Source organism: Castanea sativa, chromosome 12 (genome assembly GCF_040712315.1).
Source record: "Castanea sativa cultivar Marrone di Chiusa Pesio chromosome 12, ASM4071231v1".
Taxonomy (NCBI): domain Eukaryota; kingdom Viridiplantae; phylum Streptophyta; class Magnoliopsida; order Fagales; family Fagaceae; genus Castanea; species Castanea sativa.
Window position 1 is genome coordinate 20824438 of NC_134024.1, and position 11415 is coordinate 20835852.

Sequence of the window (11415 nt, forward strand, 5' to 3'; positions counted from 1 at the left end):
ATATAATTGCTCCCATAAAAATTTAAAAATAAAAAAGTGCATAGAATTGCCAACTTTTCCACCAAATAAAACAAAAACATGCTCCTCAATTTCCTTCCCCAATGTATTATTTAATTATTTTGCTTGGAATTTATGCTCGTGGATCTTTTTTCCTACGTTTTCTTGACTGAGAATATGGAAAATTCTTTCCACGTGAATAGCCAAAGTCCCCATGCACAAAAGTGCTTAGGGAGGAGGGGAGGTTAAGGGGGATTGATTTAAGCTATTGACTCAAAGTAACACCAAAAAATTAGAAACAAAAACTAGGATGAATACAAATCTTTTGTCTCAATTATTGTGTTCTACTCGATATTTCATCAAGTCTATACTTAAGGTATATTTGGTACACTGTAATGAAAATTACATAGAAAAAAGAATTAGCATTACAAAGACTACAAGAGGGTTTTTTTTTTTTTTTTGAGAAGAAGAATACAAGAGGTTGTAATGGAATAATTATTATTATTCATCGGTTTGGTAATGACATGGGAATAAAATCTTGAATGTGTACTTGAAAATTGAAATTTCCTAAAATACTCTTATTTTAAAAATATATATATATTTTCACTTTTTGTGGGTCTAGATTAACATCATTTCATATATAAATTGAAAACTTTTATAACTACAATTATTGTTTTATGTTCAAAATTAATAATCTTATAAAGAACATATAGCCCTATCAATTTTTGCTTCCTTAGCTTGTATAAGATTCTAATATTCTTTTTTTATACGCGAAAATATCTAAACCTTTTCGAGTATTTGACTATTCCGTAGGATATATGTTATCCCTCATCCCACACACACCAAGTTATTACGAGAATGAATCCCTTAGAGGTAATCCCAAAATACTGACAGAGGTTTCAAATATAGGATCTCATAAATATCATAAGATCAAGAGTACCAAATCAACCCCTTGCGGTTATGAAGCTGCAATTCTTCATAACCAAAGAATGTGGTAAAAAAAAAATGGACCATTTTCCTTGCAGTAGCAAGAACCGCAAGGAATCTAAACTGCTTCGGCTTGTCAATGGGCAAGCTTGGATATACATAGGAAGGTCTTGACAACATTGTCAACGAAAAACATGGAAGTTTGCACTCATATGTAGGTCCTTGCAATCAACTTTCCAGAGAGAGAAAGAGAGGAGCGGCAAGTAGTGGTTATTTTAGGAAATCTTTTTGTAAGGTTATTGTGTAAGTTAAGGAATCGCTATTCTATTACATCATCATGTGTACCAAACATGCATTTCGTGCCTAAATTTAGGGATTTAAATACATTTTTTTATTTGAAATAAAAATTTTATTCTAGTTTAATCTAAACGTGTGTGTGTAAAACTCTCTCTTAGATACTTAAACCCTAACTCTTGCCTCACACTCCCGCACCTCACATGAACTTGTACTTGTGGAGTGACTTTTACGTCAAACGTACGTGTTGGTTATTTTTTTAATGTTCAAAATACATAGAATTGCTTCTATATATTTTTTTAAAAGTAAATACTATTGCAAATTTTCCACCAAATAAAAACAAAATGTGCTCTTCAATTTCCTTGACAAATGTATTGTTATTATTATTATTATTATTATTATTATTATTATTATTATTATTATTATTATTGTGTTTGGAATTTATTTTCATGGGTATTTTCTTCTTCTCTTTCCCATTAACGACAAAACATGATTGGTATTTAAAGAAAAGGAATGATGAAAATTGATAAACAGAGAGACTGAATTAGATGCTCTTCACTAGCTTTAAAAAACCCATGGCATTCACTAGCTACAAAAAAGTATCTTCCCCCGTTTCTCTATAGTCGTGTTGACCGTGTTACATTTTTCATTTGTTGCTGGTTCTATTTCTGTGGATAAAGAAGCCGAGACAGAAAGATGCTCTTATCAATTGGAAAGCCAGTTTTCAAAATGAAAAAACCAGTCATTCCTGCCTTCTTGGACTCTCCCTCCAACCAATTCTTCCAATAATCAAAATGCAAGCTCAAACCCATGCAGTTGGTTCAGCGTTTCTTGCAACCATGCAGGAAGTGTTATTAGACTAAACCTGACTAACTTAGGCTTAAAAGGTACGCTACATGAATTTTCATTCTTGTCATTCCCAAACCTTTCATCTATTTGACCTCTACATGAATGAACTCTGTTAAGAATATAAAGTGAGAAAGAGAAGGACTGAATAGTCTGTATATTGATATACATATGGTGTGTATAACACTGTACAATAGAGAGCCTTATATAGGCTAAGTATATGTGAAGTACAAATAATATGAGTATACTACAAATACAGTATACCGGGCTAAGCTCGATGGATTAGGCTAGACTAAGCTATATTTCTAACATCCCCCTCAAACTCAAGGTGGCAAGGAGGAAGCCAACTGGAATTTGGATATCAAATCTCGAAGATGACCAGGCAAATGAGTTTTGGTGAACATATCAGCAAGTTGGTCGGCAGAGGAGATAGAGAACAACTAGAGATTACCTTTCTTGAAACGCTGGCGAGTGATGTGGCAGTTGATCTCAATGTGCTTGGTGTGTTCATAGAAGACATCATTATGAGAAATGTAGATGGCACTACGATTATCACAATAAAGAGGAGTGGCAGTAGGCTGTGGAGTATCCATGTCAGCCAAGAGCCATCGAAGCCAGACAAGCTCGCAGGTGGTGTTAGCAAGAGCACGATAGTTAGCCTCGGTACTGGAACGTGAAACAACGTCCTACTTCTTGCTATGCCATGAGACAAGAGAAGTATCCAACAGGAAACAAAAACCTGTGATGGAGCATCGATTAGTTGGATCACCTACCCAATCAGCATTTGAATAAGCATGGAGCTCGAGAGAAGACCGAGAGGAGTAGTGAAGACCTTGATAAAGTGTGCCCTTGATGTATCGGAGAATTCGTAAAACAACAACATAGTGGATAGAATGAGGGGTATCCATGAACTTACTAACCATACTCGTGACATGTGAAATATCCGGATGAGTGATAGTGAGATAGATCAGACTACCAACCAGTTGATGATAACAAGTAGCATCTAATATAGGTTCACCATCCAAGGGTGTGAGCTTGGCATTATATTCTAAGGGAGTGGAAACAGTTTTGTTATTTGTGATACTGGCTTTGGAAAGAAGGTCAGAAGCATATTTAGTTTGGGAAAGATAGTATCCATCAAAGGATAAGGTAACCTCAAGCCCAAGAAAATAACTAAGAGTGCCCAGATCTTTTATCTCAAAATGCTGACTAAGGAAATGCTAAAAAGAACAAATTCTTGCAAAATCATCTCCACTAATAATCATGTCATCAACATAAAGAAGAATAAGAGTAATAACAATAGAGGATCTTCAGACGAAGAAAGTAGTGTCTTGAGGACTCGAAGTGAAACCCTGCTGAGCAATAACTGAGCTAAACTTTTCAAACCAAGCTTGAGGAGCATGCTTGAAGCCATAAAGAGCACGACAAAGGCGACAAACGTGACGGCCTGAGTGAGTATAGCCAAGGGGTGGTTGAATGTACATTTCTTCTTGGAGATCTCCATGGAGGAAAGCATTCTTCACATCCATCTGATAAAGAGGCCAACGGTGAACGGTAGCCACAGCAATGAGACATCTGACAGATGTAAGGCGAGCAACAGAAGCAAAAGTTTCCTCATAGTCAATGTCATATTCTTGAGTAAAGCCCTTGGCAACTAGGCGAGGCTTGTATCGTTCAACAAATCTATCAGCCTTGGTCTTAATCTTGTAAACCCACCTACAACCTACTACATACTGACTAGGAGGAAAATCAACCATATCCCAAGTGTGATTTTTGTGAAAGGCATCTAGTTCTTCGAACATAACTTGCTGCCAAAGAGGGTCAGTATGGGCCTCACGATAGTTGTGAGGATCATAGAAGGTGGCAAAAGCAAAAGAGTAGTAATAATCAGTGAGACAAGGAGGAGGAACACTTACCCAAGTAGAGCGACGAAGGTCAGGACCAACATGAGGCTGAAGATCATGGTGCCACAAGATCCAAGACAAGCAGGTCATATGCCGGGGACAGAACTGGAGATGAGTTGTCTGGAGAGGCAGCCAATGTTGAAGAATCCTCTACAAGTTCAAAATAAAGAAGGAGAAAAAGATCAGTAAAAATGGGAGACTCTGAGAAAGAGGACATAGAAAACTACTGAAGACTCATGAAAGGACGATGTTCCCATAATTCAACATGACAGGAGACACAAAGGCGATGAGTGATGGGATTATAGCAGCAAAAACCTTTTTGGGGTACACCATAGCCAAGGAAGCAACAGAGACGAGCACAAGGCTGGAGCTTTATCTGTTCATGAGAAGGAAGAGAGACAAAACAAGCACAACCAAAAACTCAAAGAGAAGAGTAGTCAAGGGTTGACCATAGAGGAGCTCAAAGGGTAATTTGTTGCATGTGGTCGATGAAGAAATATGATTAATGGTGTAAACAACAGTGAGTGTTGCCTCACCCCAAAAGCACACAAGAATAGATGCAGAAATGAGAAGGGTGCAGACAACATCAAGAATGTGACGATATTTTTGTTCTGCACTACCATTTTGTTGAGAGGTGTAAGGACAAGACTGGTGGGGGAGGGTACCATGGCTATCTAAAATGATAGAAAAGATTTATCATTATATTCTTGAGCATTATCTGACTGAAAGATCTTAACAGTGTGATTGAACTGTGTTTCATTTGATGAAATATTTGGTAAATAGACACAAGGGATAAACTAGGAGAAAATGTTGTTCATTTATGACTAACAGGCATAGGAGTTCCATTAGCAGTATAAATAGAGATGGGATGTGTTAAAGGTGCCTTATCAGAGAATTGTGATTCATCATGGGTCATATGGTTACAACATGCAGTATCAAAAAACCAATAATGTTTACTTGAGGTAACAGAAAGGGTAGTGGAAGTTTGGGATAAAACATGTTGAACTACTGCCTCAATACCAATTGTAGTAAGTGATGAGGCCAAAGATGAACCTGTAGGAACCGATTGATCTGAGGGACACACAGCAGCTACCCGAGGAAGCAAAGCTTTGTTCTACTCTTGCATGAATTTCTGCCATTTGCGACAAACAAAGATATCATGGTCTTTGGCATGACAAAACTCGCAAAAATTACCTTTGGAAGATTGATAGGTGGGACGCCTAGAGTTTATCCAGGGAGGAGCAGTGAATGCAGCAATGGGAGGCAGTGGAGGAGGAAAGGGTGTAGCCAACACATGGTCAGAGGATGACATGTGATAAGTAGGCCAACGATTCTCCTCGGAGATAAGCTCCTTGACTACAGCATCAAGAGAAGGAGCAAGAGACCAGCTAAGCAGAGAAACCCGAGTAGGCTTAAAATCCTCATGGAAACCCATCATGAAATGCAAAAATCAACGGCGGTCCCGATATTTGGCAAAGAGCTCAATATCCTTATGATGCTTTAGTGGAGGATCTGCAGCAGAGAGTTGTTTCTAAATAGAAGAAGTCTGAGAATAATAATCAGAAATAAACTAACCTGTCTCTTGGTAAATCTGATAAAGCTTGGATTCAATGTGAAACTCTAGACTTGAATCATTAGTGCAATTGTAGTGACTTGACAGAAATATCCAAGCAGCCGTAGCAGTACCAAGACGAGGAAGAAAACTATGAATGGAAGGTACAGAGGTATTGATAAACCAAGACAGAATCTTACTCCGAATACTCTCCCATTCCTCTAGGTGTGCTTCATAATCATCCTCTGTTACAATAGTAGCCTTAGAGGCATCGGAGTCAGCAGTGGCTTTGGATTGAGGAAGTGGCATTGGCTAGGGAATCGAACTAGTTACATACCTCTATAGCTTGCGACCCTTGAGAAGGATAGTCATATTTGGGGACCATGCATGATAGCTAGTAGGACCATCCAAGATAACTGTAATAGGACAAATAATGTCTCGTTCGTTTTGTTGAGCCATCATGAAGAAAATGACCACAAATAGGAATTTAGAGACCTCAAATGAAGAAACAGAGCCCAAAAACAAAATCTGTGCGAAAAACTGAGCAAGATAGGCCCAGTTCAAAAATTTTGACTTTTGGTCAAAAGTCAACGGACAGTAATACAAAAGTCAACGGTTGACGTGTGCTGACATAAGCTGATGACACGAGGCGCTAATGTGGGCAAAATGTTGTCACCCTAGGGCTGACATGGTGTGAAGCAAACCAAGTCAGGCACGTGTTGGGGCGTTGCAGCGATGTGACTAGTGCTTGTAGCGTGTGTGGCTTCTGGCAGCCCGTGGAGCGTGTGTTCATGAGCCACAAACTTCTGGTGGTGTGTGTCTAGTGATTTTAGGCTGTTCTTGGTTGGGTTTTTCTCAAGACTGGCTGATCTAAGACATTATGCCTTTGTTTTGACAATTTGATGAACAAAATGATGAGATCCAAGCATTGTAGGGACAGTGGGCATGACGGCGATAACTCGCTTCTGACAGTGGCTACTGGATGAAGGCAAGGGCAGCGGAAGAATGCTAAAGATGACCACAGGTACCAGAATGTTAAAGCAATGGCTCTGATACCATGTTAAGAATATAAAATGAGAAAGAGAAAGACTGAATAGTCTGTATTTTGATGTATATTCTATGTGTATAACACTATACAATAGAGAGCCTTATAAACTCTTTGGTATGTGTGAAGTACAAGTAATATGAAAATACTACAAATACAGTATACTGAGCTAAGCTTGATGGGTTAGGCTAAACTAAGCTATATTCTAATAAACTCTTTGGTACAGTCCCTATTGACATTAGTCACCTGCCTAAACTCATATATTTTTATCTATCCTATAATAACTTGGCCTACTGATCAACCTTAAAGTCTTGAAGCTAGATAAAAATCAGTCTTAATTCCTTTAGAAATGGGCCAGCTAAAGACTCTTCAAGAGCTTTCTTTGTCTGCTAACCATTTCCATGGATGCATTCTCGCTTCATTAGGTAATTTAAGCTACCTAACTAACGTGTATCTCAATGAGAATTTCTTTTCATGTTCCATTCTTGTATCTCTAGGTAATTTAAGCATCTTGGCTTATTTGTACCTCTATGATAATCAGCTTTCTACTCCCATTCCTTCAAAAATTGAAAACCTTACCAATTTAGTTGAACTTGACATATGTAACAACAGTTTAATAGGTACCATCCCTTACAGTATTGGAAAATTTGAAAAGCTGACATTGTTGAATATGAACCAAAATCAGCTCTCTGGCTCCATCCCCCTATAAATAGGGAATTTGAAGTCTCTTTGCTCTTTAAGCTTTCGATATAATAACCTTTCTGGTTCAATTCCTACATTGTTAGGTGTTCTTAGCAACCTAACCATCTTACACTTGAAGGCCAATCAACTTTCTGGCACCATTCCTAAAGACTTAAGAAACTTGAAGTCCTAAATTAGCCTTCAATTGGGTATTAATCATTTAAATGGTATTGTTCCAATTTCATTGGGTAATTTGAGCAACTTAAAGTTTTAATTCTCCATGATAACCAACTTTCTAGCTCGGTTCCTCAAGAGATAGGGAATTTGATGAAGTTAGCAATGCTAAAGCTAGATACAAATCACTTCACTGGCTCTTTGCCTCAAAACTTATGCCAAAGTGGATCCCTTCAAAACTTGGTTGCTTTCAACAACCAGCATCTAGGTTCAATACCCAAAAACCTTGAGAAACTGCACAAGCTTATTCAGAGTTCGCCTTGAAAGAAACCTATTCGTTGGAAACCTATCTGAAGACTTTGGTGTCTATAGAAACTTGCAGTACATGGACCTAAGTTACAATAGATTTTATGGTCAAATCTCACAAAATTGGAGTCGGTGCCCACAACTAACCACCTTATGAATTGCTAGGAACTATATTACTGGTGGCATGCCACTTGAAAAAATTTATCTCAACTCCATTTACTAGACCTTTCTTATAATCAATTAGTTGGGAAGCTTCCAAAGGAATTTGGAAAGTTAACTTATTTGTTGAAGTTGATATTGAATGGAAATCAACTTTCAGGGGATATACCTGTAGAGCTTGGATCATTAACAAAACTCGAATATCTAGATCTATCCACTAACAAATTTAGCAAGTCAGTCCCCAAAAATATAGAGAACCTTTTGAAACTTAACTACTTGAATTTGAGCAACAAGTTTAGCAAAGGCATTCCGGTTCAAATTTGTAATTTAGCTCATTTGTCCCAACTAGATTTGAGTTATAACTTGTTCAAAGGAGAGATACGTTCAAAAGTTGGCAATTTACAAAGGTTGGGGCTATTGAACTTCTCCCACAATAATCTCTTTGGTTTAATTACCATTGCTTTTGAAGAAATGCATGGCTTGTCATACGTCAGCATATCCCACAATGAGTTGGAAGGTCCTCTTCCCAATAGCAAATCATTTCAAAATATTCCAATGGAAGCCTTAGAAGGGAATAAAGGATTGTGCAGAAATGTTATAGGATTGCAACGTTGTGTGGAAGAAAAACATATTCCTAAAGAGGGGCACAAAATCATTTTGTTAGTCATTTTCCCTCTTTTAGGAACACTTCTACTTGTATTGGCATTCCTTGGAATTTTCTTCATTATACAAAGAAAAAGGAACCGTCTACATACAAATCAAACAAATAACATGCACAATGAAAAGGTGCTTTCAATATCAACTTTCGATGGAAGAGCAATGTATAAGGATATCATTGAAGCAACCTAGGGCTTTAAATCTATGTTTTGCATTGGGAAGGGAGGACATGGAACCATTTATAAAGCAAGTCTAACATTAGGACACATAGTGGCAGTGAAGAAACTCTCATCCTCGTGTGACGGTGAGATTGCACACCAAAAAGGGTTCTTCAATGAGATAATGGCATTAATAGAAATCTGACATCGTAATATTGTGAGATTGTATGGCTTTTGTTCACATTCACAACACTCGTTTTTTATTTACAAGTACCTTGAAAAGGGTAGCTTGGACACATTTTTTACCAATGATAAAGGAGCTAAAGAATTGGATTGGAATAAAAGGGTGAATATCATCAAAGGTGTGGCTCATGCTTTGTCTTACATGCACCATAATTACTCATTACCAATTGTTCATAGGGACATATCAAGCAAAAATATTTTGCTGGACTCTCAATATGAAGCTCATGTTTCAGACTTTGGCATAGCTAAGCTTCTTAATCCCGACTCATCCAATTGAACTTCACTTGCCGGCACATATGGATATGTTGCACCAGGTAATATACTACAATTTTTTAATCCTTGTAGCATATGAACATATTGACATAATATTTTGTTTGTTTGTAGAGCTTGCTTATACAATGAAGATAACTGAGAAATGTGATGTTTATAACTTTGGAGTTTTGACTATTGAAGTTATCAAAGGAAAACATCCTGGTGAAATGATCCCCAATCTATCTGCTTCAATTGTGGGGGAGAAATTATTGTTGAAAGATTTGTTAGACATGCGTCTTCAATCTCCCACTCTTGAGGTTGAGAATCAACTGACAGTCATCATAAAGCAGGCAATTGCATGCTAACCCAAAATATAGACCGTCTATGCGCATGGTTTCTCAAATGTTATCAACCCCAAATCCACATTCCTAAGGCCACAAAGTCTCATCAGGACAGGCAAGGATATAGTGAATTGTTTGGAATGCTATATAACTTGTCAAATGTATGCTGCTGAAATCAATTGTTTGTTTAAGATTATGTAATGCCTAGAGTACTGCTAGATCTTTAATTGCAAGTATTAATAAATTGTTGCTAGTAAGGGTAACACAGATTTCAGGAAAAATGATACTCCCTCCATCTCACTTTGTTTGTCATGTTTGAAAAATCAAACTTTTTAAGGGAACATCATTTATTATTTTGTCTGCCTTATAAAAATGTATAAGTTTACAAAACTACCCTTAAATAAATTTATTAGCTTTTTAAAAAAAAAAAAAGTTATTCTTAATGAGACAACTAAAAAAGTGCCCCAATCAGATAGATTTAAAAAAAAAAAAATAGTTAGTTTTCTTTTCAAATAGTTTTGAAAATAAAGTAGGGGTATAATAGGAACATTAGTAAACTAATAACTTTTATTTTTAGAAACAGGACAATATTTTAAGACATCTCAAAATGGAATAGAAGACAAACAAAGTAAGACGGAGGGAGTACTTTTTTTTTTTTTTGAGTGTTCACTATAAATATTTTAAATTTAAAATAAACATTAGGGACGTATTATAATTTATAGTGATCTTTGTTTTAGTAATATATTCCAAATGATCTAGTTAAGGCATATTATAAAAATGTAATGGGAAAGATTTTAGTTTCAAAATGCTCTGTATATCCCTGTTGTGAAAATCACATATTTGGGCAAGATCAGTCCCTTCTAGGCCGATGATGGTAACATTCCTTGGCTGCAAGATTTCATTAAGGAATTTGAGCAATTTCCAATACAGACGGTTTCCTTACAGCATGCCTATAGTTAGAAATACTACATTGACATCCTTGTATTATTAATTTTTTCATTAATAATGCCTATGGTTTTTCATTAAGCTATTTAATTATTAATTTTTTTAAAAATAAAATTTTATCAAATTATATTATGCTGTAGAGCCAGGGAGTAGCAAGCAAGTACCACGCTGTGAAAGAGGAGTCAATAACCCAAAAAAAAAAAAAAAACACCAAATTAATGTACCCTAGAAGTTAATTAAGATTTCAAAAAAAAATCTCAAAAGAAAAAAAAAGAAAAAGATTTGAACTTTTTTTTTTTTTGTTGGACAATTTGATTATTGGTGTAGGGGATTTGAGCTTGGATGTTTGGAAATACCGGAAAGTGTCATAATGCCAATTGAGCTACAAAAGCTTAATGTCATCTTTGTTACAACTAATGAGTTGCTACTCAGCTACTCCCTCAAATATGGGTCTGTGATTGTTAGATAAGGTGGAGCCAACAGGAGTCGCTTCGTTAGTGATAATCCATTACAACCCATTACGTTACATGATAATCCAATCACAAAATCAATCCAAATTCAAAGAAAATCAAATCCAAAATCAATGGAAAATCAAATAAAAAATCAACCCAACTTTTTGACCTTTTTTATATACTTTAATGAACCAACTTTTTGTCCAGCTTAAAACAAATTAGTAATGGTAATTTCTATGCAATTATTTTAAGCATAAAGAGTGAAAACAGAATAACAGTCAAATTCAATGATCCAATTAATCAAATTACTTTTTTTCTCTTTCCCACCATCTTGAAAATTGATTGCAGGAGACATATCCAAATCTTAGACCTATTCCCCCCCCGCTCCCCTAAATAACCATTTAGATTCCACCAATTTTAAAAGAGTAATGCTACAGCCATAAACTATTTTACAACATTTTTCCAAATTCTTGATATGACCA

At 36.3% G+C, this 11415-nt stretch overlaps 1 pseudogene; it reads left to right on the plus strand.

Annotated features, from left to right (window-relative positions):
* The first annotated feature begins 1562 nt into the window (after positions 1 to 1562).
* LOC142620346 (uncharacterized) lies at positions 1563 to 9627 on the plus strand (annotated as a pseudogene).
* The last annotated feature ends 1788 nt before the right edge of the window (positions 9628 to 11415 follow it).